The sequence below is a fragment of the Papio anubis genome, chromosome 10, assembly GCF_008728515.1.
Source record: "Papio anubis isolate 15944 chromosome 10, Panubis1.0, whole genome shotgun sequence".
NCBI classification, from domain to species: Eukaryota; Metazoa; Chordata; class Mammalia; order Primates; family Cercopithecidae; genus Papio; species Papio anubis.
The window spans coordinates 13,344,372-13,368,007 of NC_044985.1; the positions used below are offsets into that span (position 1 = coordinate 13,344,372).

The 23,636-nt window shown below is 37.4% G+C and overlaps 1 long non-coding RNA gene across 1 annotated transcript in view; it reads left to right on the forward strand.

Moving 5' to 3' along the window:
* The first annotated feature begins 13,818 nt into the window (after positions 1-13,818).
* LOC116269142 overlaps positions 13,819-23,636 on the forward strand; it is a 47,169-nt gene continuing 37,351 nt past the window's right edge. The window contains exon 1 of the long non-coding RNA XR_004176484.1: positions 13,819-17,829. This is a non-coding gene — a long non-coding RNA (uncharacterized LOC116269142). The remainder of the gene's footprint in view (positions 17,830-23,636) is intronic.

Genomic DNA, 23,636 nt, shown 5'->3' on the forward strand with positions numbered 1-23,636 from the left:
CACTTGACCAACACACTCGAACCTAACTCTTTCCCCAGTCAGGGCTCCCCGGCTCCCCAAAAGAGTGGCTGTCTTGGCTTCTGGCTACTTTTTTTTTTTTTTTTTTGAGAGTTTTACTCTTGTTGTCCAAGCTGGAGTGCAGTGGCACCATCTCGGCTCACTGAAACCTCTGCCTCCATGGTTCAAGCTATTCTCCTGCCTCAGCCTCCTGAGTAGCTGGTATTACAGGCGCACAGCACCATGCCCCGCTAATTTTTATATATTTAGTAGAGATGAGGTTTCCCCGTGTTGGCCAGGCTGGTCTTGAACTCCTGACTTCAGGTGATCCACCTGCCTTGGCCTCCCAAAGTGCTGGGATTAAAGGAGTGAGCCACTGTGCCCAGCTGGCTTCTGGCTACTTTCAAGAGAGAGACCTCAAGACAAAATTAGAAAGAAGCAATAACAGGCCAGGCACAGTGGCTCATGCCTGTAGTCCCAACACTTTGGGATGCCTAGGTGGGTGGAGCACTTGAGGTCAGGGGTTCAAGACCAGCCTGGGCAACATGGTGAATCCCCATCTCTACTAAAAGTACAAAAAATAGCCGGGTGTGGTGGTATATGCCTGTAGTCCCAGCTACTTGGGAGGCAGAGGTGAGAGAATCACTTGAACCTGGGAGGCAGAGGTTGCAGTGAGCTGAGATTGTGCCACTGCAGTCCAGCATGGGTGACAGAGCTAGACTACATCAAAAGAAAGAAAAAGAAAGAAAGAAAGAAAGAAAGAGAGAAAGAGAGAGAGAGAGAAAGAGAGAAAGAAAGAGAGAAAGAGAGAGAAAGAAGGGAGGGAGGGAGGGAGGGGAAGGAAGGAAGGAAGGAAGGAAGGAAGGAAGGAAGGAAGGAAGGAAGGAAGGAAGGAAAGAAGGAAGGAAAGAAGGAAGGAAACCATAGCAATAAACATCACAACAACCAGTCACTGCATTTCTGGCACGTCATCATCTCTCAATAAATGCTTATTGAGCCATAAAATCTTAAAGAGAAAATATAGTTCACCTCTTTGGGAAATCCTCTTATATCAGCAATGTTGAAAGAGCTATTAAGCAAGCCAAGATTATCCCTGGGCTTAGTTCTATCCTGTCATATGCCAGTCTGGGTTAACATGACACTGTCACAGCTCTGGTAGCTGCACTTCACCTGAGGCCAGGATGAGAATGTCACCAAGCCAGCTGATGTCCCTTGACATCCCTTCTGGCACGCGCTCATTGCTCCAGTCTCCAATGTCACTTTTAAAGGAGAGCGAGTCATTTGCCAAGAATCTAGCTTCTCCTACATGCCTTTGTCATCCTGTCTCCAGGCCCTGATCTGGAGGACAGCCACTCAGCAGGAAAATTCACTGCATCATAAATTCATAATCCATTTTTCTCCATATGCTCTGACCAACTTATGATGTTCGTAATTAAAACTTTATGCAGACTTATGGCTACTGAGACAGGTTGATTCAGTGCTGGTTGTAGAGCATCATAAATCACTGCAGCTTATTGTATAATTGGGCGCTAATAATTATTCTATCAACGTTAAGCAGGGCTGGCACTGGGCAAAAGTGTAAGGCAGACGCACTCATCTTTCAGGGCCCTCCATTGCTCTGTGACAACCATTATGTACCAACCTTTGCCTCACCGACATTGCCTCGGTTTTTTTTTTTTTTTTTTTTTCTGGTTCCCAAACCTTCTTTATTATTAAATTCCTCCTCATGCTTCCAGGCTCTATTAAACTACACTTCTACCAAGAGACCTCTGTGTGTCCCATCTCTCAGTAATCCGACTTCTGCTCTATGTAGCAACACTGCCTGCCACTCACGTGGATGCTTCCTGCACGTTGCCTCCTGGTGGACTCTGTAGATGCCTTTCAGACTCTAGTCTGTCTACATAGCTTTATATGCCTGAGAACTTCTCTTTGAATCATTATTGATACAATCTCTTCCCTAGTTCTTCTGGATGTATTAGAGGCAGCTTGATTTCCTGGGAAAACACGTATCAATTGGGGCTCAATACTATTGACGCGGAGGGGAGCGGGGAAGTGCTAGATAAAGAAAAACGGATCTCTGGCTATGTCTCCACCCTCCGGCCTGTGCCCACGGGCCTAGGTGAGGACAGGCACGCCTGTTAACCCTCTCAAATGCTGCATTTTCCAAGACCACCTTGGCCCGCGATCTCCCCGAACTTGTACCTATAAAATCCCCCAAACCCTAGTGAGCAGAGACACAAGCAGCTGGGGGTCACGAGAAACACACCAGCAGAACACACAAGTGGCTGGACTTCGAGAGGAACACATCAGTGGAAAAGCATACCAACAGGCATCGGCAGACTCTGGGAGGCCATCGACCGGTGGAATGACTTGGAGTTTGATCGGGTCGATGGGAGGAGAGCCTGGCTGCTGGGCCTCCTGGCTGCTGGGCCACCGGACTCCAGGGGAAAACCACCCCCTGCTGACCTCCCCAGGCACCACCACTCAATAAAAATCCTTGCGTTCCTTCTCTAAGCCCACGTGTGATCCGATTTCTCCGGCACACTAAGGTAAGAACCTGGGATACAGAAAGCCCTCTGTCCTTGCCATAAGGCAGAGGGTCTAACTGAGCTGGTTAATACAAGCAGCCTGTGGATGGCAAAACTGAAAAAGCACACTGTAACACACGCCCAAGGGGCCTTAGGAGGTGTAAACGTTCACCCCTAGATGCTGCCTTGGGGTCGCAGCCCCACAGCCTGACTGTCTGTATGCTCCCCTAGAGGTCTGAGCAGCCAGGCACTGAAGAAACAAGCCACACCCCCATCGCACACCCTGCAAGGGGGACAAGGTGACTTTTCCTGTTTCACTGTGTAGATCTGTCACTTGCTAGCTGAGAACTCTGGACATTACTTGAAATCCCAAGCAGTGTTCTTAGCTACATAGTAATTACTCTGTGAATTTACACAAGTGACTTAATTTTTTTTGAACCTCAGTTTTCTAAGTAATGAATTCGAGAAAATAATACATAGCTCAGATGTCTTTTTGGTCTCATAGTTATGAAGGATTCTCCATATCAATAAAATATTAGAATAAAGTAAAACAATAAAAAAGACTTGTCTTCAAATATGGGCTCAATAAATGTTGAGTTTCCCATTTTCCTCTTACATTACCTACTAAAGATTTAGTGACTGATGATGGATTGTTTATGTTATGTTAAGAGTAACTGATACTGGAGATTTCATAGCCCTGAAAATGATCAAGGGGTAGAAAAGACTTTAATACTTTTCGGAACTTTAATTTTGTTATATTCCAATACCAAAGCATAATGTCTTGAAGACAGTTACAAAAGTCACGGCAACACTAGAGAACTGATATCCTGTGATTTTGTCGTTAGAGAATTTATATACAATTTAAATGGATTTTATCTCTTTTTTGGTAAATGCAGATGGGGCTGCATAGAAAGCACATTTGGAACATCAAAAGAACAGCTTCCGTGCAATCCTCACCATAATTTTAAACTCTGACTTCTACCTGCTGGTCCATTAGGTAAAATGCAGACACATCTGTTTGGTTAGAAATCAAAACAGATGGGTTGATAAGTGCAGCAAACCACCATGGCACATGTATACCTACGCAACAAACCTGCACATTCTGCACCTATATCCTAGAACTTAAAGTATTAAAAAAAAAAATGGAAGCTTTTGTCATGGCGTTAAGTACTGGAGTCGAAAATCTAAGTCTTTTAATTACGGATTACTAATGTACATTCAGGACAACCACTGACACTGGAGTAAGTTCCGTAATTTTTTAAAATTCATGACTTTGTTACATTTTAATGAATTATTAATTACCAGAGAATTATGCACACTGATATTAATAACACATTGGTTCAGGCCGGGCATGGTGGCTCATGTCCATAATCCCAGCACTTTGGGGGGCCAAGGCAGTTGGATCACCTGAGGTCAGGAGTTCGAGACCAGCCTGGCCAACATGGTAAAACCCTGTCTCTACTACAAAAAAAAAAAAAAAAAAAATTATCTGGGCGTGGTGGTGGGCGCCTGTAATTCCAGGTACTAGGGAGGCTGAGGCAGGAAAATCGCTTGAACCTGGGAGGCAGTGGTTGCAGTTAGCCGAGATTGCGCCATTGCACTCCAGCCTGGGCAACAAGAGCGAAACTCTGTCTCAAAAGAAAAACAAAACAACAAACAAACACAACAAAAATAGTGGTTCAGAGAGCAAGCTCTAGATTGACATAATCTTAGGTTCTGTAAGAAATCTATTACTTTATTATTATTACATCACTCATTGTTATTATCATGTATAGAGGTTAGTAATGTTTTTCATTCCAGCATTTCACTATTGTTCATAATTTTATTTCCCCTAGGTTTTAGCTAAGATATCACTTTCTCAATGAGGTCCTAAAGAAACCTGTTTAGGATTACAGACCCCCTACCCTGACTCGGACATTACCACCTTTTTCTTCTGCTTGATTTTAATTCATGACAATTAGCACCATCTGGAAAAAGTAATGTACTACGCGTTTTACTTATTTATTTGTGGTGTGCTCACCCAATTAGAATGTAAGTTTCTGACCCAGAGATTTTTATCTGTCTCATTATCTGTACAATTCAGCACATAGAATAGTGTCAGGCAGATAGTAAACAATAAATAATTGAATGGATTTGTTGAATTAATCTTCGATATGGAGCTAAAGATGTTTTCCTCAAGTAGTTCTGTGTGTGGCCAAATGAGATGGCTTACAAAAAGTGCCTGATTGGATGCATAATAATCTACAGTAAGTAGCTACTGTCGTGATCATTCCCTCAGGATAATCTTGTTTGAAAGAAAATCATTTTTTAAAAAAATTCAAGATATTTATTACTAATTTCTCATCCCCCTACACACACACACACACACACACACACACACACACACACACACACACACGTGGGCAAAAGAGAGTGCAAATGAACTGAGAAAAACTCTATTGATAAACTTTAAAGAATTTCTGGGTGGAGTCTTTGCAGAGCAGTTGTTTGGTTTGAAATATATATCTGAATTCCACTGAATATTGACAGTAACTTTTACAGTCCCCTCCGCTACTCTGAGGGAAAGAAGAGGACATTTCACAGACCTGGAAGACAAACCTTGCATTACCCAAATCCAGAGCCAGAGAGATACCACGAATGTGGGCAGTAGCAGTGAGAATCATAATGCCTGACCTACATGAAAGCGAATGCTCTGCCTAGATGCATTTTGATTCTTTTTTTCTTATTTATTTATTTATTTTATTTATGTATTTATTTTAATGATGACACTATGAAGTTTATCTCTGCCCAGATCATGCAAGTAGGCTTTAACACCTCAGGTGTGCAACCTTGGGTGTTTAACCTCTGGCCAGAGGAAAACTTGTTTCCCAGAGGGAAATCTTCAGGGGCTCAGCAAATGTATTGAGAAAGCTACAGTATACATCTGCTCGAGGTTGAAGCTGGAGGAACAAAGGCAGTCCTCACAGAAAAGACCGGAATGTTTCCACCCACACCTCCATATACAGTTTGGGGTCAAAGACCTGGCTACCTAGTACTGTATACTGATGGGCCTAGGGCGTTATTTGATATGCCTCCTGAGCACCTAAATGTAGGTGGCTGCCCGAGGATTAGGGGATTTCCAGTGCTAACACATTTCATAAAGCCATGTTCTAAAACCAAATAAAATGAAATGTCAAGGCTTTTGAGTTATCTCCTGTTTTATTTTTTATTAATATGTAGGTCTCATAGCTCCGTTATTGCAGATCTTTGATCTTTGTATGCTTCAGTGATCTACTTTGATTCAGCTGGAATTTACTGAGCACAAATATGTTTGGGGAATAATGCAAGCTCCCATGCTGGGGGGTGGATAATCCTGTAATCAAGATATAGCTCCATAAATCAAGGTTATAAGATCTAATTAAAGGTGAATCTAAATACTGTGTTATAATATGGTTTGATAAAGGCTATGAACATATAAAATAAGAAAAGTCTAATAATGGGTAAATTGAGCTAAGAACAGGTAGGATTTTGTCAGGTAGAGAGAGTTGAGAAAGAACCATTTCAAGGCACAGTCATTTGTTATCTGCTTGAGTCACATTAACAGCCATCAGATGTATTATGCTTTACATCTCACTGGATATGTGACTTTCACTAAAATTATTTTCTATCGTGTCAGTAGTTTGTTTTGTAATTGATTTTTTTTTGTTTTTATTTACCATGAAACATAGCTGTAATGCTAAGTTCTGAGTACCAGTAAAGCATTAATTAATATTCCCTCGGTACAAAATTTTTCCATTAACCCAGAATGGATAGTGGGAGCAATAATATACAAATCCCTACAAATCAATAGGCAATAATGATCAGGAAATACATACTTAATCTGTGATTACAAAGAATTCCTAAAATATCACTCTTTACTCCACTTCATCTACTTACATATCTGTAATAAACATAGCATTCCCTCTTCCCTCATAATAGCCTTGTAAAATCATTCCTCTACTTCCGCTGATTGCTTTAGTAATTTCTCTGGTTTCACAATGAAATCCTTTTACATTTAAATCACCAATACAACCAAATGATATCTAATACTTTCAGTGTTTTCAAAATAACCCATTTGTTGGATCTTTGAAGTTTACAATAGATGTACTATTTGTATTTGTGAAATGAATTTTGGTGGTGTGAGCCCAGTGGTTGTCATGCAATTGCTGTTTGATTGTTTTGCTGTATGTTCAGATGGAAGCCACAGGGACAAATATTGGCCGCATTGGACTTATGTTAATGGCTGCTGTGGAGGTATGACCTGGGTTGAGGCTAAAATGTTGGTAAATTTTTTGAATAATGACAATAGCTAGCATTTATTAAATGTTTGCTGTGTACTAGTGATATCCTTAATTTTTATAATAGCTTGTTTGATTGTTTTTCTAATTGTACAAATGAAGACCCATAGCCTAAGAAGTTATACATTTTGTACAATGTCACAAATATACAATACAAGTGACAGAAGTGAAAATCCAAAACCGGAAAACCATGACTAAAAATCTATGTTTTCTTCTAGTCTACTGTGGTAGACGTAGTAATCCCCCCAGCCACCACCTTGTTCTTCCACCCCCTGACTCTTGCCAAAAATGTTTATGTCCTAGTATCTGGAACCTATAAATGTATTACATGACAAGGAAGATGGAACTAAGATTACTAACCATCTGGCCTTAAAATGAAGAGATTATCTGGGTGGTCCCAATGAAATCGCAAGGGTTCCTAAATGAAAAAGAGAGAAGCAGAAGAATCAAAAGCAGAGAGATGATGTCCTGAGAAAGACTCAGACAATCATCATTGACTTTGAATATGGCAAAGGACCGTGAGCTCAGAAATGTGGGCAGCCTCTGGAGCTGGAAAAGGCAAGAAAATGGATTTTGTCTTAGAGCCTCCAGGAAGCAACGCAGCCCTGACGACACCTTGATTTTAGCTCAGTGAGATCCTCCTCAGACTTCTGACTATCGCAACTGTAAGATGAAACTTGTGTTGTTTGAAGTCACTAAGTTTATGGTAATTGGTTGGACCAGCAATAGGAAACTAATATAGTCTCTTCACTCCTCCAATAAAGCAAGAAACATTCTTCTGTGCTTGATAGAAAGACATCATGTGCATAGGAATGTAATAGAAGGTGAATAGAGGAATTAATCTAAAAGAGGATGGCACACCTATTGTGAGCCAAGAGAACCAGGAAGGCTGGAGGTGAAAGGTACAGCTATTAATTTAATGTCATGGACCATAATCATAGTAAGTGTTGAACAATTATTTGCTTAATGGATAAATAAAATGATGAATGAGTAAAAAACCTGCAGACCAGTAATTATGTGACAATTTGCATTTCATCAGTCTTACAGAAACATAATTGCTCATTTTAAAGGTGAAGATGATATCCCATTGTTTTAATTTGAATTTCTTTGATTACTTAAGTTGAAAGTCTGCCATATGATTATTAGATATTTGTATATTCTCTTTTGTGAATTATCTTTTAACTACTGAGAACCTCACTTCATTTAATTTCAATTTTGTAAGCTCTTTAGAGAATATAGCAATTAACCTTGTTTTGGGCATATATATTTTTAAATATAGGTTTTCTGTTTGTTGATTATCTTTTAAGTGGGTTTATAATACCTTTTGAAGCATAGGCTTATTAAATATTTTGAATCAAAGCTGTTGGGTTTTCACCTTTGTGGCTTATTTTATTATTTTTAAAGTATAATCTTCTAGAATTTGCTTTAGAATATTATGTGAAAACAGTGTAAATTATTATTTTTATAGTTGACTTAATAGTTACAGCAGCACTTGTTAAATAATTTTTCTTCTTCCCTGAAATCTATGATACTTCATTTAAAATATCACATTATATTTGATATCTATTCTCGGAAAATTTTTAAAGCCCTATTTTAGTTCATGTTACTTTCTCTTTTCTTGTGTCATCATTTTTCTATATTTTAAATGATTGCAGCTTTATTGCATGCTTTAAAATCATTTATAACTCGGACTAAAAATTCAAGCCCCATGATATCAACATTGCTTAAAAATATTATTTTAGCTATTGAACTGTTTTAATCTCTTTAATCTTCCATGTGAAAATGAGAGTATTTTTCTTGTAATTTTTTATTGAGATTAATTTAAAAATATAAATGAACTTCTAGTGATTTGTCACAATTACAACCTTGTTCTCCTCAAGAAGCACTGTATGATTCTCCATTTATTCAACTTTCCCTGTTTAGCTTGTGTTCCATATTTATATCCCCCAACCCTGGGCCCCACCTGTTACCTTGTTATATAGGGTATTCCAATTTAAAAATCATCCTGAGAATTGTTTTTTACATCTTCAAATTAGTTATTGCCATGTATATGAAAATTATTGACTGCTATGTTCATTGAAAATAATTCACAACAGATTGATTATTAATTACAATTCATAAGGTGATAATCTTGGATTGTTTACTTCTAAGAGCAAAAATTTCTTTCATAATTTTCAAGAAAGTATCTGAATTATTTCTTTTTGATGTTTTATTTCATTGACTATCATTTTTGTACCAATATGAAATAATCATAATAATCCTAACCATTTTCTTTTATTTCTAGGTTTTATAAGAATGCTTTATTATTCTATCACTGAATATACTGTTGGCCATAAGTAGTCAACCATTAAAAACACTATTTTTGAGTGATTCTACTAGCACTAATTTATTTACTGAGGTGTTTATTTTTATGAATAAATATTGAAACTATTGAATTATACATCTTTCAACTCTCTGATCACTAACATTACCTATTAATGTGATATTTGATAACAAGCTATTTTAAGTTCCTCTGTCATTGCCTTATTAAATATAATCTATAAACAGAATTCATTTTTATCTCAACAATTAGAAGGCTTCATTAGAATTTTTCATTTTTAATATCTAGGTAATAGCTAGCTGAATAACCTGGTCGATTCTTCCAGAAAAGATCCTATTTTTTGTTTTTACTTTTCAAATTCTTTTATCTGGTATAAGTTGTTTGTATATCTCTGGTATTTCTGTTCTCATTTTTTAAAGATATTCTTTGATGTCAACCTAATGTTTTTTGATATAGTCTTTCATGTTTCCTGTTACTTTTCACAATGAAAAGTGCAAGAGTTCTGTGACATCAATTCTGGCTCAGAAGGAAGAAAGAAGAATTGCAGGAAGGGAAGAAGTCAAGAAAAGGGGAAGTGAAGGGCTACAGGAAGCTAGCAATTGTAGGGAAGGACTTAAGGGCGCTATTCACAAGAGTGCTAGATGAGTTTATTTTAAATTGTATTCAATCATTTACATATATTATCTTATTTAATCATCTCAATAATAGTGAAAAACATGTTTAGTGAAGCTAAATAACTTTCTAACATTGTCTAAGTAGCCCATATATTAAACAAGAAAATGCAAACAGAAAATAATTTTTGCTGCCCTCTTGTGCTGTTCGAAAGCACAAGAGGGCTAATGGTGCCCCTACTCTGTTAAGTGAATATTTAAGCATCTCATAAGTGTTTTGGTTACTTTTAGAGAATATGAAATCCTAGGGTCATTTTAAATTATAAAACACAGTTTCAGATTAGAAATTGAAATGTCCCATCCCATATAATCATCAATATTCCCCTCCCCAGGTAGGACCTCAGGCAGATGAGAAATGAGCCTCCAGAAAGAAAAAAACCAACTATTCTTTCTTATAGTTCCGGTCCTCCTTGACTCATATCTTAGAGACACGATCTCTCTCTGTCTCCCAGGCTAGAACGGAGTGGCATGACTATAGCTCGCTGTAACCTCCAACTCCTGGGCTCAAGCTATCCTCCAATCTAGGTCTTCCAAGTAGCTAGGACTACATGTATGCAGCACCATGGCCAGCTAATTTTTTTTTTTCATTGTAGGGGTAGATATGGGGTCTTGGTATGTTGTCCAGGCTGGTCTTAAACTCATGGTTTCAAGAGATCCTCCTGACTTGGCCTTCCAAATCCTGGGATTACAGGCATGGCCTTCTATGTCCAGCCAGGCTAATCGCAGCTTTGCTCTCTCTACTGGCAGATATTTACATCTGCCTCCTCCCCTCCTGGTTCCTTTGAACACTGGGATATGAGTCTTCTGAACCCCCTCCAATCCCCGTTGTTGGAGATCTCTCCCGAAGTTTTTTCACAGCAGCAAATCACAGGCCACATGCCACAGTTTGGCAAGTGGCTTGCAAAGATGTCTGCATTGACTAAGAATTCAGTTGCCTGCCTTTACTTCTTTCTGTGGGGCTTCCTTTTCCCTTGGAAGCACCACAGGATGGATACTGAAATAATCCTATATCCGTTAGCTTTATTATATTTTTTACTTTTTTGGTTGGGATCAAACCCATTCTCTCTCTCAACTGAAGAGTAGACATAACTTATCACACTGATGGCTCAATGTTTTTGAGGACCTTCTTACCAGGATTTAGAGGAGGAACCTGTGCCTCCCACACTTCCATTATGTGGGAGCATGGAACCCACAGCAAAGACTTCTCCAGGCAAATTCATTCTTCTCTACTTCACCAATCTGCTCTTCTTCTGACCTTTTAATACTCTGGGCATGGCGGAGAGTCGTCTAACATGGGTGACCTGTTTCACAATTTACTTTGTTATTTAGTATCTACCACATTAGAATCTCAGTAAAAGTTTTTAACACTCTACTGTTCACCTCTTATTAGAGGTGAAGATAAGCTTGAACTCAAGCTTTTTTTAAAATTATACTTTAAGTTCTAGGGTACATGTGCACAACATGCAGGTTTGTTACATGTGTATACATGTGCCATGTTGGTGTGCTGCACCCGTTAACTCCTCATTTACATTAGGTATACCTCCTAATGCTGTCCCTCCCCACTCCCCCCACTCTGCAACAGGCCCCGGTGTGTGATGTTCCCCTTCCTGTGTCCAAGTGTTCTCATTGTTCAATTCCCACCTATGAGTGAGAACATGAGGTGTTTGGTTTTCTGTTCTTGCAATAGTTTGCTCAGAATGATGGTTTCCAGCTTCATCCATGTCCCCACAAAGGATATGAACTAATCCTTTTTTATGGCTGCATAGTATTCCATGGTGTATGTGTGCCACATTTTCTTAATCCAGTCTGTCATTGATGGACATTTGGGTTGGTTCCAAGTCTTTGCTATTGTGAATAGTGTCGCAGTAAACATACGTGTGCATGTGTCTTTATAGCAGCATGATTTATAATCCTTTGGGTATATACCCAGTAATGGGATGGTTGGGTCAAATGATATTTCTAGTTCTAGATCCTGAACTCAAGGTTTTTTTAACACCAAAGACTATGTGTTTTTCCCAAAATCATAATTAATGAGTTTGAAACTCTCTTCCATATGTTAGGATTTCTATAAATGTTTCTTTCTTTATGTATTTATGGTTCTGTTGTCTGTAGCTATAGAAAATATGCTACTGTATTTTCTACTGTAGATACAAGAGGTTTGAGTTATGTCTCTGGTCCTAATACTTGTAAAAAGAAATATCAAATTCCATGCTAAAATATCAAATAACTCAAAATGGAAGAAAAGGAAATTGTATTACCACGTCTTAGGGGAACCGTATCTTTTCTTCAGTTTGGAGAAAGAAAAAAAAAAACATAATTTGGCGTTAACAATTTCATATGTATGAGAAAAGGTCAGACTCTGAAGGACAAAACTCTTTTTTTAATGTAAGTTAAGAAATGTGTTGGAGACGAGACAGGTGCTAAAGTTGAACGAGCTGATGGATATGAACCACCAGTCCAAGAATCTGTTTAAAGTTCAGACTTCAATTAGTGTCAAATAAAAAGTGCTATTTGTGGGGGAAAAAAAAAAAAAAGAAAGAAATGTGTTCTTTTATTTGTTATAAGTTAGGTGTCATTTTAAAAAATCTTAGAATATTTCTCTGCTTCTTGATGAAAATTAAAATTACAGAAGCTCTTCCCTCCAGACCTTTTTCTTAAAAATTAAACTGTGTGAACAAAGGGATTTCGTTTTGTCATCATATGTGTATTTCACTGAAACAATTGTCATTCTCCTTTCCCGTTTTGTGGAATATCTGCAAAGCCTCTGAAAGCCCATTTTCCCCCTCAACATTGGTTACCACCCTTGATTATCACATATTATTTCTTTAAATACATTTTCCTTCACTGCACAGATAGATCAATGATTTCCTCCTTCAGAAGTCCATAGTACATATGGTTGAGAAATTAACTTTCTGTATTGATAGTTGTCCTTGACTTGCCACTGTGTCTGCTTTTTATGAAAATGGCCTTTAGAATTTGGGAGGTTGGAAATGAGGCTTAAGCAGAACAAAGCTGTGATATATGGGAGCCAGTGACCTCGTGTGAGATAGAGAGTCTTGCTGAGTCTCTGAAATCTGGTACTGTCCAGAGAAGAAGCATCTCAGAGTCATTCACTGAAGGCCAGGGCCACTTATCTTAAGGGTTCAGGGAACAGCAGTCCCCACATCTCATAAACATGCAAATAATTTGTTTGTATGGAACTCCTGAGCAAATTTTGGTCTTAATGAAATTCGAGTATGTTTGAAGCATAGATGAAACACTTTGGCCTTGAGCAAGAAGCCTGAATTCAGGTGCTTTGATTTGGATTCTTCTTTTATTGCCTAAAGCTTTATTATTAATTTTCTGCCAGTCCTCCTTGAGAATTTAGGTTTTTTCTTCCTGAGAAAGAAAGACCAGGTTCAGGCAAAAGCGGAAAAGAGGGTCTGAATTAAAGGTCTCATGCTTTGTGTGTTTGCAATTATTTTGGCCTTGGAAATAATTAATTAATAAATAAACTCTGGACAAATCGAAGCACATTTTACTTTAATTTTACTAAATTTCATCAACATATAACTAAACTAAAATAAATGACACAAATTTTAAATGTGGAATTTAATCTGTTGACATATGCATATATCCATGAAACAATTACCACAATCAAGATAATGAACATTTTCTTCATCCATAAAAGTTTCCTCCCTTCTCTTGGTAGCCTGTTTCTCCATCTTCCCCCACCCGCAGGTCCCTAGGCAACAATTGATCAGGTTTCTCTCACTATAGACGGGTTTGCGTTTTCTATAGTTTTATGTAATTGCAATTATATGGTAAATATTTTATTTTATATGGTGACTTTTACTTAGCATAATTACTTGAGAATCTTCCATACTGTTGAGTTTATCAAAAGTATATATTATATATATAATATATGTATATACACACACACATATATATAGTTTCTGAGTTATATTCCATTTATGAATGTGATATCAACTGTATATTAATTTACCTGTTAATGGACATTTTACTTCTTTCCAACTTGAGGCTATTACAAATAAAACTCTATTTTACTTTCTGTTGAGGATTACTGTCTTGAAAACTGTTGTTTCAGGTTATTTGGGCCCATATGGATTTTACATTGTTTTGTCAATTTCTATAAAGAATACCATTGGAATTTTGATAAGAATTTTACTGAGTCTGCAGATCACTTTGCATAGTTATGACATTTTAACAGTATTAATTCTTCCAATCCATGAATATAGGATATCTTTCTACGTATTTGTGTCTTCTTCAATTATTTGCATCTATGTTTCATAGTTTGCAGTGTACAGATCTTTTCCATCCTTGGTTAAATTTGTTCTGAGGTATTTTTATTTTACTGTAGTATAGTAAATTAGATTGTCTTCTTAATTCCATTTTCAAACAGTTCATTGTTATTATATAGAAACACCACTGACTCTTGTATGTTGACTTTGTATCCTTCCACTTTACTAAATTTGTTTATAAGTTTTTATAACTTTTGTTAAGATCTTAAAGGTTTTCTATATATACATTTGTGTCAACTACAAACAGGGACAACTTTACTTCTTTCATTCTGGTTCAAATGCCTTTTATAATCTTATCTAATTGCTCGGGCTAAAACTTCCAGTACTATGAAGAATAGAAGTAGTGAAAGTGGCTATCCTTGTCTTGTTCCTGACCTTAGAGAAAATCTCTCAACTTTTCACCATTGTTGGAAACGATAGTAGCAACAGAGGAGAAAGAGAAAGCACAACCATGTCAATTGCAGAGACTGTCATTCCATGTGCTGCCATTGCATGATCTTATTTTCTTCTTTTTGCCTCTGGGCATGATATTATTACATAGACTACCTATCTGTTATCATGGGGATGTTTTCAATGTTCCTACACATTTTTGCACCAAGGGTAGTGCTTCCTTAATACTTCACATTAGGTGATCCCTGATAGTATTGGAATCCTAATACTCCACTCCACCTAAATATATGCTAATCATCACAAGGACCTTAGAAAGAAAAAAAAAAGTAATGCAGGATAAAGGAAGGCTACAAAAATCCATCTTGAGAATAAGAGGGAAGAGGAATGTGGACCTACCTACCATGTAACGTGGGTTCTTGGTATATGCATCCCATATCCAGTTAGCATAGTATTATCATAATTCATTTAGAATTTGTCATCTCCACTAAATAGTGATGTCTTTCAGCTCAGGGACCATCTATTCTCTATCCTTTTGTCCTTGGTACCTAGATTTGAACCAGATCTATTATACATGTTTTTTATCTCATGCAGTTGTTTGAAAGAAAATAAATAAATTGCATTAATTTATTTAGTGAACACATACTGATAGAAACCCAGACATTGTTCAAAACATTTAACCTACATCGGAAAACAAAAGAAACAGATTCCTGTCCTGTGGTGCTTGCATTTTAACAAGGGGGAGATAGGTAATGATTAATAAATATAAACATGGATAAATTATATAGTATCTTAAAAGGTGGTTACAACTGTGGAAAGAAAGACAGAAAGAGAACAGTGTTAAGACAAGCAGTGCTGGGCTGGGGACTGCAATAGATTGCACCACAGAAAAAGATGTTCAAGGTGGAACATATTATCAAGGTGAGATGTAATCTGGACCAGAAGAAAGGGAGGGAGCAAGGCGCTGGGATGGAAGTGGCTTGCTGTGCTTGCAAAGGAGCAAGGAGGCTGTGTCCTTGGAGTGGAGAGAGCAAGAATAGCTGGGGAGGCCACAGGACCAGGTCACCCAGGGCCTCTTTGGTGTCTGGGATGGTTTTTGAATCAAAGCATAATGAGGGCAGTTGACAGTGGAGTGACATTTTACATTTCCATCTGAATTCTGTGGGAAGTGGGGTGGGCCAAGAAGAAGTGACTGCTATTCCAAGGCTCTTGCAGTAATTCAGGTGAGCAGTGGCTCGACAAGATGGTAGCAGTGGAGATGGTGAGAAGGGTTAACATATTTTATAGGTTTTGATGGTAGAGTTGATAAGATTCCCCAATGGATTGCATCTGGGATGTGGAAAAAAAAAAAAAAAAAAGTTCAAGGTTTCTGATTTGAGCAAAAGGAAAAGTAGAGTGGCCATGAAGTGAAATGCAGAAGCCTCAGGTGGAACAGGTATAAGTTTGAAATCGCTAAATCACCCAGCTTTTTGTTTCTGATGGATTTTATGCTCTTCTCATCCTCTTGCTTTCTCAATTGCCACCCAGCAGGCTGCCCCATCTGTCACTGTTATTTATTAGCTATTCAAACAAAATGCGTTTTTAGATTTGAGCTTTTAAATATGTCTGGGAGGGATGTAATCAGCCTACTCCAACAGTAATTAGGAATGTCATCTGGAGAGCCACATTTGTTACATTTTTAATCCACGTGTATCTTATCTGACCATCACCACAAACTGTACGTGAAGATAGTTATACACATTAAGATTAGAGAACTAGTTACTGATAATACAGAAGATACTAAGATACAAGCTTATGGAATATAGCAACAACCACATACAATTAGAACACTTTTTTTTTTTTTTCCAGTGAGAACAAGTAGGGGACTCTTTAGGGCAGAATAACTTTTACTTCATTTTTTTCCTAACTTTTGTGCTTTCAGGACTACACAGGTGAGAATACTACTAAATAAAATCAATCCTGTGACACATGATAAAGCAATTATTAATTCTGAAATCTGGGATTTCAGAGTTTATTTGTCTATTTAATTATGTCCCATCAAGGATGTGCCAGCTGCAAGGGAAATAAAGGAAACTGCCTAAGAAACTCACATGATACAGAGGCAATAGTGAAAAAAATAGTAACTGATTATTTGATCAGTTGCTCAAACCTAGAACATCAAAGTAGACTCTCCAATGAATCATTAGAATGAAATGAGGTGTAGCTAGGATCGATGCTTTTTAAATTTGTTGCTTGTAAGTTAGGAGCAGTCTGTTGAGGAGTTGAGTGGGAGATAACCATTGGAAAGTGACCTAAAGTAGCAGAGATTTGCTTGCCATAAAAGAAATGTATTGAGTGCATAAAATAGATCAATGGCTCTTTAGAAATGATTTTTTCTTACCCTCTTGTTTTGCAATTGTGGAACCCAATATTCCAAGAGACAGTCGTTCAGCTGCTTGGGTGGAAACCAAGGACATCTGAAGCCAACCTCTAACTGGTGTTGCTTTGTGGCATTAAGAACTAACTCAACATTAGCTAACTGAGACAGAAGGATCCAGAAGAATATAAACAGGCACTTCGTGTAGAAGCTACTGTATGGGTAATAATTTGCTGGGTACTGGACAGTAAATGGTTAAGCAGCAGGTGTGTAAAATATTCTCTCCTTTTCAAGGGAAGGAAAGATTACCCAATCAAACATCCTTCTAAACCTGCTGGTGGGAGATTTCCTGACCAAACACACCACACACACACACACACGCACACACACACGTACACACACACGCACTGAGTATTTCTAATGGGAGAGCCCTTTTCAGGGAAACATTTTTATCAGAATGGTTCAGGATGTCAGTGCTCATGATAAACATGCTCAGAATTGATGTTTATAGGACATGGTCCCCACGGAAAATGACACAAAAACTAGTAACTGAGGATAAAATGAAAATGTGTTATGAGCAACATGGTTCCTTTTTTGTGTAGAAAATGTAGCCAGAAACATCTCTTACAGGTCTCATATGTTCATGTGAGCCAAGTACCACCAATGCCACAAGAAAGGGCCTGGGAGCTGTGTTCCCAGAGGTCTACCTGCATTGTCTGTGTCTTATGATTATTTGTATGTTTAAAAGTTTAAATAAAGTTTGGTAGTGGGCTATTTCCCCAACATGTGACAGTCTGATTTGTCATTTCAATTATTTGTGTTTTCTCAAGCACTATGTGAAATTTCGTTAGCATTAACGAGAAAATACACCGACCGACAATAAAAAGGAGGTAGAAAAAGAAAGGAAGACAGACCAAGAAACCAAAGAAAAGATGAATGCTACAAGAACTGAGGTACTGAATAATTTTAATTGTTCTACAAATTTAGAAAATTCTGCGTGTTAATGGCAGTTTATAATGGTAAAGAGCTTGAGAGTGTAGGAAAACATGCCAACTACTATTAAACTTTGTTGTTTAATACTCAATTTATTAACAACACATATCTGTTAAATATTATTCTCCTAAGTATTTAGAAAGCACTGTCGAAGGAACGCCTGAGCTAGAGCCAGCCCAATTCTTCTAAATATTTAGGCAGCCAATTCAATACTTGTGAATTTAATATAATAAACATTCCTAGACATGTAAGCATTGTTTATGAACTTATAAATCAAATTTACATATTTAAGTATTCCATTTTAATCACAAACCAAATATATTCTTTTTCCTCAAAAATATAGAAAATACATAGTTATTATAATTTTTTGCTAAGATTGTATAAAACATTTACATGATTAAGATATCTGTTGTGTAATTTTTTCACGTTTTTTAAAAAATTTTTTCTTATTCTTGCTTTTACTCACATCTTATTTGACTTACCTATCTATACTTATTTTCATAACTTCTCAATCAGCTAAAGTTACAAGATCTGAGTTATAAACCTATAGATTCTTCTTAACTTAAACTTAAGTTATGAAAATTTCTCTTGTGATGATTCAGAAGCACAGCGCCCTTTTTCTCACTAAACTCTATTTGTTCACCATTACTTTTTCTTGTAACTAAACTTTCTATTTTGAGATAATTATAGATTTACATGTAAGTTTAGAAAACAGTAGAGAGAAATCCCTTATGCTTTTTACCAGTTTTTCCCAGGGTAATATCTTGAAAAAACTAAAGTACAATGTCACAATCAAGATATTGACAGATACAGAACATTTCTATCAGCACAAAGATCTGTTGTGTTGCCTTTTACAACCACTTCCACTTCCCCCCACCAATGCTCTCTACATAACCCTTGGCAAATACTAATCTGTTTTGCATTTCTGTAATTTTCTCATTTCAAAATGTTGTGCAAATAGAATAGCATAAAATATAATCTTTTGAAATTGCCTTTTTTTCACTCACAATAATGCCCTTCAGATTCACCCAGAGTGTTTAATGTAGTAACAGCTCACTCCTTTTTATTGCTGAGTTCTCTTCCATCATACGAATATGTCAGTTTACTCCTTCTTCTGTTGAAAGACCTCTGGGTTGTTCCTAGTTTGGGGGAATCATGTCTAATGAATACAGCTGCTGTGAACATTTGTGTATGAGTTTTTCTACACACCTAAGTCTTCGCTTCTCTGGGATAAGTGCTCTGGAGTGTGATTGCTGGGTTATGTGGTAGTTGCCTCTTAAGTTTTGAAGAGGCTACCTGTTTACTAGAGGTGCTGTACCTTCCCAAGAGTATGTGTACATGATAGAGTTTGCATCCTGAACAGTATTTTGTGCTGTCACATCTTTTTAAATTTTAGCCAACTTGACAAGTGTGTGGTGATATCTTATTGTGTATTTAATTTGTGCTTGCCCAATGGCAAATGGCTTTGAATCTATTTCATATGCTTATTTGTTATCGACATGTTCTCTTCAACGAAATGCTACTGAACATCTTCTGTCAATGTTCTCATTGAATTGCTATTTTGTTTTTGCAGTTGAGTTTTCACAGTTCTTTATGTATTCTAATAGATGTGTGATTTGCAAATATTTTCTCCCAGTATATAACTTGTATTTTTATCTTTTTAACTGGGTATTTTGTTGAGCAAATGCTTTCTGTTTTATTTTGTTTTATGATGAATTCTAATTAATCATTTCTTCTGTTTATGAATTATGCTTTTGGTGACAAATCTAAGAACTTTTTACCTACCCTGAGATTCTAAAGATTTTTCCTCTGTGCTTTTTCACTGAAAGTTTTATAGATTTGTACGTTTATACTTAAATGTGATCCATTTTGAGTTAATATTTGTAAAAGGAATGAAGCTTAGGTCGAAGCTTATTTTTTGCCTACAAATGCTCAGTTGCTCCAGAACCATTTGTTGAAAAGTCTATCTTTTCTTCCTTGTATTAATTTTAAACTCTTGTCAAAAATCGGTTGGGTATATATGGATAGGTCTATTTCTGAATTCTTTATTCTTACATTAATCTGTGTGTCTATCCCTCTATCAATACCACACAACTTTGATTACTATAGTTACACAATGAGTTTTAAAATCAGATGCACTTTTTTCCCACTTCATTTTTCTCATACAAAATTGTTATTGCTATTTTAGTTCCTTTTCCTTTCTGTTTAAATTTTACATTACCAAAAATGTTTGCTGGAATTTTGACAGACATCATGTCAAACCTATGTATCAAGTAGGGGTAAATAGCATCTTAGTCTTCAAATGCAATACAGTTTCAATAAATCAATGTCTTATTTGAGTTATTTCATCTGTGTTTTGTAGCTTTCAGCATCCTGTACATGTATTAATGGATTTACATCTAAGTATTTCCTGTGTTTTGAATGATTTTAAATTGCATTTTAAATATTTTTGGTTCATTGTTAGTATATAGAGATAAAATCTTTTTAATGTTTATCTTTTATCATGCGATCTTGCTCAACTCACTTATTAGTTCTAAGAGTTTACTTATAGATTGAATGTGTCTTTCTTTTAACTTTTATTTTAAGTTCAGGGGTACTTGTGCAGGATGGGTAGGTTTGTTACATAGGTAAATGTGTGCCATGGGCACTTGTTGTGCAGATTTTTTCATTACCCAGGTATTAAGCTTGGTATCCATTAGTTATTTTTCCTGATGCTCTCCCTCCTCCCACTGTCCACTGTCTGATAGGCCCCAGTGTGCATTGTTCCTCTGTATGTTTGTATGTGTTCTCATCATTTAGCTCCGACTTATAAGTGAGAACATGTGGTATTTGGTTTTCTGTTCCTGCATTAGTTTCCTAAGAATGATGGCCTCCAGCTTCATCCATGTCCCTGCAAAGAACATAATCTCATTGCTTTTTATGGCTGCATAGTATTCCATGGCGTATCTGTACTATATTCTCTTTAAGCAGCCTGTCATTGGCTGACGTAGTGGAACCATAGAAAATAAGCCGGAATAGCCAAGACTATCCTAAGCAAAAAGGAGGCATCACACTACCCGCCTTCAAACTACACTATAAGGCTACAGTAACCAAAACAGCAGGGTACTGGTTTAAGAACAGATACATGGACCAATGGAACAGAATAGAGCACCCAGATATAAGACTGCACATCTACAACCATCTGGTCTATGAAAAACCTGACAAAAACAAGCATTTGGGTTGATACCATACCTTTGTTATTGTGAATAGTGCTGCAGTGAATGTGTCGTGTATATGTACATTTTTTTTTTTTTGAGACAAAGTCTCATTCTGCTACCTAAGCTGGGGTGCAGTGGCACAATCTCAGCTCACTGCAACCTCCACCTCCTGGGTTTAAGAGATTCTCCTGCCTCAGACTCCTGAGTAGCAGGAATTAAAGGCACCTGCCACCATGTCTGGCTAATTTTTGTATTTTTAGTAGAGACAGAGTTTCACCATGTTGGCCAGGCTGATCTCAGACTCCTGACCTCAATTGATCCACCCACTTTGGCCTCTCAAAGTGCTGAGATTACGGGCATGAGCTACTGTGCCCAGCCCATGTCTTTATAACAGAATGATTTATTTTCCTCTGGGTAAATACTCAGTAATGGTATTGCTGCATCAAATGATATTTCTGTCTCTAGGTTTTGAGGAATAGCCACACTGTCTTCTGCAATGGCTGAACTAATTTGCACTCCCACCAACCGTGTAAAAGTCTTCCATTTTCTCCACCACTTCACAAGCATCTATTTTTTTTTTGACTTTTTAATAATAGCTGTTCTGACTGATATGAGATAGTACATCATTGCGGGTTTTTTTGTTTATTGTTTTTTTGTTTTTGACAGAGTCTCACTCTTGTCATGCAGGCTGGAGTGCAGTGGCATGATCTCAGCTCACTGCAACCTCTGCCTCCCAGGTTCAAGCAATTCTGCCTCAGCCTCTCGAGTAGCTGGGATTACAGGTGCCTGCCACCAAACCCGGCTAATTTTTGTATTTTTTGTAGAGATGGGGTTTCACCATGTTGGCCAGACTGGTCTCGAACTACTGACCTCAGATGATCCACCCACCTTGGCCTCCCAAAGTGCTGGAATTTCAGGCATGATCCACCGTGCCCAGCCTCATTATGGTTTGATTTGCATTTCTTTAATGACAAGTGATGTTGAACTTGTTTTCATGATTGTTGACTGCATGTGTCTTCTTTTGAGAAGTGTCTGTTCATGTCTTTGCCTCCTTTTTAAGGGGGTTGTTTGTTTTTTGCTTGTAAATGTTGCTTATAGATACTGGATATCAGACCTTAGTCTAATGCATAGATTGCAAAAATTTTCTCTCATACCATAGGCTGTCTGTTTACTCTGATAATTTCTTTTGCTGTGCAGAAACTCTTTAGTTTAATTAGGTTCCATTTGTCAATTTTTGCTTTTGTTGCAATTTCTTTTGGGGTCTTCATTAAAAAAAAAGTTTGCCTGTGCCTGTGTCCTGAAATGTATTGCCTAGGTTGTATCCAGGGTGTTTTATAGTTTTGGGTTTTACATTTAAATCTTTAATCCATCTTGAGTTCTTTTTGTATGTGGTGTAAGGAAGGGGTCCAGTTTCAATTTTCTGCATATTGCTAGCCAGTTCTCTCAGCATCATTTATTGAACAGGGAATCCTTTCCCCATTGCTTGTCTTTGCCAGGTTTTTCATAGATCAGATGGTTGTAGGTGTACTGTCTTATTTCTGGGTTCTTTATTCTGTTCCTTTGGTTATGTGTCTGTGCCTTTACTAGTACCATGGTGTTTTAGTTACTGTAGCCTTTTAGTGTAGTTTGAAGGCAGGTATTGTGATGCTTCCTTTTTGTTTAGGTTTGTCTTGGCAATGCGGGCCCTTTTTTGGTTCCATATGAATTTTAAAATTCTAGTTCTGCGAAGAGTGTCAATGATAGTTTAATGGGAATAGCATTAAATCTATGAATTGCTTTGGGAAGTATGGCCATTTTTACAATATTGAGATAATCATGTGGATTTTGTCCTTAGTTCTGTTTATGTGATGAATCACATTTAATGATTTGAGTATGTTGAACCAACCTTGCATCCCAGGGATGTAGCCTCTTGATCATGATGGATAAGCTTTGTGATGTGCTGCTGTCGATAAAGACAAGTCCAATTAAACCTCTTTTTCTTCCCAGTCTTGGGTATGTCTTTATCAACAGCATATAAATGGACTAATACAGTAAATTGGTATCAGTAGAGTGGAGCATTGCTGAAGAAATACCCGAAAATATGAAAGCGACTTTGGAACTGGATAACAGGCGGAGGTTGGAACAGCTTGGAGGACTCAGAAGACAGGAAAATGTGGGAAACTTTGGAACTTCCTAGAGACTTGTTGAATGGCTTTGTCAAAAATACTGATAATGGTGTGGACAATCAAATCCAGGCTGAAGTGGTTTCACATGGAGATGAATAACTTGCTGGGAACTGGAGCAAAGGTGACTCTTGTTATGTTTTAGCAGAGAGACTGGTGGCATTTTGCCCCTGCCCTAGAGATTTATGGAACTTTGAACTTGAGAGAGATGATTTAGGGTATCTGGCAGAAGAAATCTCTAAGCAGAAAAGCATTCAAGAGATGACTTCGGTGCTGTTAAAAGTATTCCATGTTAAAAGGGAAACAGCATAAACGTTTGGAAAATTTGCAGCCTGACAATGCAGTAGAAAACAAAAACCCATTTTTTGAGGAGAAATTCAAGCTGGCTTCAGAAATTTGCATTAGTAA